The 5618-nt window shown below is 36.7% G+C and overlaps 1 pseudogene; it reads right to left on the reverse strand.

Moving 5' to 3' along the window:
* Positions 1 to 1163: 1163 nt before the first annotated feature.
* On the reverse strand, positions 1164 to 1357 carry LOC114634519 (annotated as a pseudogene).
* Between the last annotated feature and the right edge of the window lie 4261 nt (positions 1358 to 5618).

A 5618-nucleotide genomic window follows, 5' to 3' on the forward strand; every position in this document is an offset into this window, starting at 1 on the left:
GGAAGGAAGGAAGGTCATATAAGTAAGGGAGTTGGCCTTACATAGCCTTTGTCATCATCAGAAGAATAGATCATCTGCTAACTCTTAAGGCAGACATGCCACTCTGATTTTAACACATTCAGATTCCTTGTTTTGATTATTCTCTCAACATCTGTTATTTCACTTTCCTATGTTTATTTCTGAATTACTCCACCCATCCATCACAAGGAGCTTTCATTTGGGGTATGTATTCCAGAATAGTTTACATGAAGAGGCACTACAACCAATTTATCTTTCTGGAATATGATTCTTTGCATTGTTTACATTAGAAAGTATGACTGACCAGTTTTCCCATAAAGTTCAAAAGGTCCAATAGTTTTCATGTCCCTTTGTTTTAACATATTATCCTTTTGTATTTTTATCTTTTTAAACGTACACCACTCTTTCTCTTTCTATGGATCTTTCTTCCAAGTTTATCTTTTTACAATTGTTTAATCTCATGTTTGTTATATAATATTTTTTCAGAAAGATTTTCTACATTGTCAGTGTCTTTAACTATGTAGTAATAGCCATAAGTTAGGTTGAGCAACAACCTCTTGTAAACAGTAGCTAGACAGACTTAAAATCCATACAAAATGCTGGTTTTCTATGAACATTTGATGTTGACATAAATTTTCACATGTGCCCATGAAAGTCCCTTAGCAATGGAGTTGTCTTCCTTCATCATTAATGGGGCCATGATAGTAAAAATCCACTCTCTTGCTACAAGCTTTAATCTCAATTCAAAGCTGTTATCTCATTATGACTTTCTTCTGTCTTCTAATCATTAGAATGTATCTAAAAGTACACTATTAACAGGAGAATAGGACTGCTTTTTCCGACTACAGCTGGCATCTTATATAGACTTCTCAATGTCCTCTGATTCCTGGAATTTTTATTTTTCTCTGAAACACCTCTTTTTTTTTTTTTTTTGCCATGAGGTGTATTTTATTTTCATCAATCATACAAATAATTTTCTATAATATCCCAGGGCAAACCGGTGAAATTTGGCAGTCCGATTAGTGGGGGTCTCTTTCAGAGACCCGCGGGCCGGTGGCATCGGCACGGAGTGCCTGGGTTCACAGTGCAGCTTGTGGCTCGCGTCCATCTTGCAGGGGACTTTTCCTCCACATCACGAGGGGATCTTGGAGATGACGGGGTGGGGAGGGATGGGGAAATCTTCCTAGGCTTTTAGGAGATTTCACTCCTCTTTTCCTGTTCAATGGTCTCTTTGGTTGGCAGGGTGTTCTTCTCCTTCGTCTCGGTTTTCTTCAGCTTGGCCTTATCGAAGCTGGCGATTCCCCCCCCCACCCCCCGCCATGTCCGGCTTGTCTGCCATTTTCTTACAACTCGTGGATTCTCGTTCTGAGCTCGTGCTCCAGGTGCTCCCACTCACGTTGCTGCAGCAAGAGACCTGAAATACCTCTAGAGAGTTGCACCCACTTTTTTACTTCCAATGAACAAAATAAGGCAGAGGTGATAGGAAGTCACATATATAACTACAAATCACGCAGTCTCCAGCTTTTCATCTCTCTGACTTTAAGGAAAGCTGATGGCATGTCATGAGAGGTACCATGGAAAGGCTGGTGTCAGTAAGGACCAACATGGTCCATCAACCTATATTAAGAACCCTCCAACTCAACTGAGGCCCAGAAAGAAAGAAATACTGCCAACCACTACTTTTGAAATTATAAACTAAACAAATTTGAAACTAAAATACACTGTCAAATATATTTTCTGATATTTCTATGTAGAGAACTATTTACAGGCATAGTTTTATCAGTAGTTTAGCATAAATATTTAACATATAAACATTAACATTGTGACAATATAGTACATTGGTATGTGCTTGCATTCAGAACATGAATAAAAAAAAGAAGGCTATGATCCCACATTCTTCAGCAATGATCATTGAAAACTATCCAGTTTCTAACAGAAACAATGAGCCAACAATATGTAAGCCTCCCACATTAAATGACCTAAACATACAAATGCATACATTTGTGAGAAATCAGCTCTTTATGAAACAGTTCTTGGAAAGGTGAAGCAAAGAAGACGTGGCCATCAGCAAACGCTAAGGCGAATGAAAGAGAACTGTAATATAGAATGTTGGCTATAGCCCAAGGCTGCAAGATTTGTCAAATTGCCATTTTGCTTATCCAAATCAGAATGACTTTTGCCCCTACTTAGATAGGTCATAAGGCCAACAGTAATTAGTTAAGCCACATTCTGACAGGAAATCAACACTATTCATCTTTACCCTCAGAGAGCGTGCTCTGACCATAGAGACAACCCAGTTCAGCCATATGAGTGGACTCTCCGTCTCTTCCCTAAACCAGGGTCTCTTGCCTCAATGCACTTGGCCGAGTGGTTAATTAAGGAGATGGAAGTTCATTATAAGTTGGGAAAATTGAGTTTTCTTTGTAGAGATACTAGAATGGAGACCATATAGAAAATCAAGATCATTGGAGCCAGATGTGTAATGTTCATTCTAAGGAGAATTTCTGACAGCTTCTAGTGACTAGGACCAGAATAGCTTTGTTAGGGAGGATGGTAAATCAGTATGTCCTTTGCCTTTGTGGACTCCCTTAGTCTAATCAACAGCACTTTCTTCATTGAGAATAGTTTTGGGTTATTGAAAAATTCTGTCTATTCTTACCTTATTATGTGATGATGTGACATTATCTATATCTCTCTATCTCTCTATATCTCTATAATCTTTGTATGCATCTACCTATTTACCTATCTACACACACACACACACACACACACACACACACGTATATATATATATCCCAACTGTTACTTTGATGAGCTGATGAGCTTAAATATGGCAGAAAATACAGAATTTAAGATGTCAGCAACTACCCCAAGAAGTCACAACAGTACATCTTATGTATATTTAAAAATCCAAAAGGATCCTGGAATCTCTTGAGGAATACTTCCTGACTCCATCAAATAGCTACTGAGGAGCCTTCTGGATTGTGTTCTTATCACAAAGTCATAGGTTCGTTCTTGGCATCCACATCACTGAAGCCCTCCTATTTTGCTAGGCCTCTCTAAAAGAAAAGTACAGTCAAGTGTTACATTAAGGCAAGTCATGGAAAACACTTCTGTCAACCTCTATAGAAAGAAATACAGTCTAATGCAATATTTAAAAATGTGAGATTTCAGAGATGAAGGTGTACTCACCGGTAATGTGCTTGTCTCACATCTTCAGACTCCATATTTAATCTCAGGGATCATAAAAGATAAAGTAAAAAGTAAACTAAAAAGAAAAGGGTGAGATTTTTGCCCTGTCTCCATTTCAGGCGACTAATCCATGTCATTGTGATAGGGTTCCATTTTATGTTTAAAGACTTACAGAACTTCTGTTTGATGGGTGAATGTGAATTTCTATCTGTTTGGTTATCAGCTGTTTAATCTTGGTGATGAAACAAGGGTAGGTTAAATTGAAATGGTGTGGCTGTTTGGCTGTTCATTCCACTTCTGCCATTTTGAGAGAAGGAAAAGAACCCCATGCTTTTATTCACCAAATCTTTAAGTTCAGCTGCAAACTAGAAATGGGAGATGAGGCTATTAACAAAAATACAGGCTTCTGAGTTCTCAGAGCTCCTCAAGCACACATCAGTTGTAAAAGCATCCTTGCTTCAAAGAACAGATTCTTAGAGAAAACTCCTCACTTTCTCTACCGTACTCTGGACTATAAAAAATAGTCAAAACTGAGAACCTTTCTTTCATTTTGATGAAATAGACATTAAGATTTTTCTTTTGTTTTGATGAAATAGTCCTGGTAAATTAATTTTACACCAGTGGTATAGCAATGAGATTTTAGCAGTTTACCAGCTTCCCGATGTTTATGATTGTGTTTGGTACTTCAGGAAACATGCTTTTGCAAACACGCACTTGGATCATCATCTTTCCTAGAAGCCTGATTTCTTTCAACTTTGCACATGTGTGATGTGAGTGACAAACTTATTCCCTAGATTGTTACCATTTATCTTGGCTACTATTTCAACCACTGGTCAAGAATAGGTTGTGTAGGGGCTAGAGTCAGTAGTTAGGAGTACCAGTTTTATTACTCTTGCAGAAGACATGAGTTCATCTCTAAGCATCCCCAGAAGGTCTCACAACCATCTATAACTTCAGTTCCAGGGGGATCCAATGCCTTCTCCTGGTCTCTGATGTTACTGTGAATGCATGGGTCACACATAACATTTATGCAGGCCCAAAACACATACAAATGAAATCTTTTAAAGAATATGTAAAAATGTGTTTAAAGGAAAGAATAGATCACTGAAAAGAAGAAATGGATTTTACACGCCATGACCCTAAGTTGTTTTTTTTTTTTAATAAAACCTGTTTAAAGGGGGGCAATTTCCTTTGGGTTTCTCTCCTCTGATTACACAATAAAGTATGTCTATAAAATATAGCTGTTAACAACTAATTTTCAAAAATTTGATTGCTAATCCTATCACACAAAACTAGCATTTTGATTCATGTCTTTCCAAAATTTTAAGGAACATTCTTCCTTCTTCCTAAATAATTAAAATTATTAAATATTACAATATAACTTTGTAAGATGTTTTTGTTGCAGAATTTTGTACCATGAACATATTTACATATATTTGAAAATATAGAAGTATAGCTCCCCAGTATCATCTTAACAGCTGAATCATAACCATTTTTGAAGACACATCCCTCTTTCTATGTAGTGTTCTTCCAAATATTAATTCTTAGGAATTCTCCTTCAGGTTCCCCTGAGTACCTTGTAAGAGTTGACCTGATTTAGTTTTGTCTTAGTTTATCTATGCTCTTACAGTATCTAACAGGAACTCATCTAGCCCATGACTGTTCCATTAAACTAAAATTATATTAGCATCTTATTAATATGTAGCAATAACTTCCTATTTTTATTTTTCTTAACTCCATGTACCAAACATTGCTAATTTTTATTTTAAGCTTTTCTTTGGCAACTTATACTTGTTTCAAGCTACCCCTTCCAAATTTAATGTTTATTCCAGAATAAATGTATTAAACCTGAACTGTTTCACAAGAGTTGCCAATGTCTGTGGTCAGAATAAAGAGAAAGGCAAACATCCCACCCACTGAAAATAACAGCCATTACCAAGCAGAGTAATTCTGCCATCTTTTTCTTTCAAACAAATGGGAGATTTGCATGCATGTCTAATCATTTACCAGAATGAAGACGAAAGAAGGAAGACAGACAGACAGATAGATAGATAGATAGATAGATAGACAGACAATAAGTAGGTAGGTACACATGTAAAGGGATAGAGATATAGAGATAGAGAGATAAATACTTAAAAACTTGTTGACAGAACCTAATTCTCTTTCCAAAGCAAAACTAGTATAATTTTTCATAAAACAATGACATCCACAGATATGAAGATGAACATGAATATTTTGTCTTGGCATCACAAGCAGTTCATTTTTGTGTGATTTAACTAAGATTCCAAGTAGTCAACAACAAGACAAGCCTGGGAGTATTAATCAGCACATTTGTGCTCTGCTATGTATCTTCTGGCACTTTTTCTCAGCTTAAAAAGTCAAGGGGCAAAGGAACAAAGCAGCTGCCT

This window comes from Grammomys surdaster, unplaced genomic scaffold, assembly GCF_004785775.1.
Source record: "Grammomys surdaster isolate TR1022 unplaced genomic scaffold, NIH_TR_1.0 958, whole genome shotgun sequence".
NCBI classification, from domain to species: Eukaryota; Metazoa; Chordata; class Mammalia; order Rodentia; family Muridae; genus Grammomys; species Grammomys surdaster.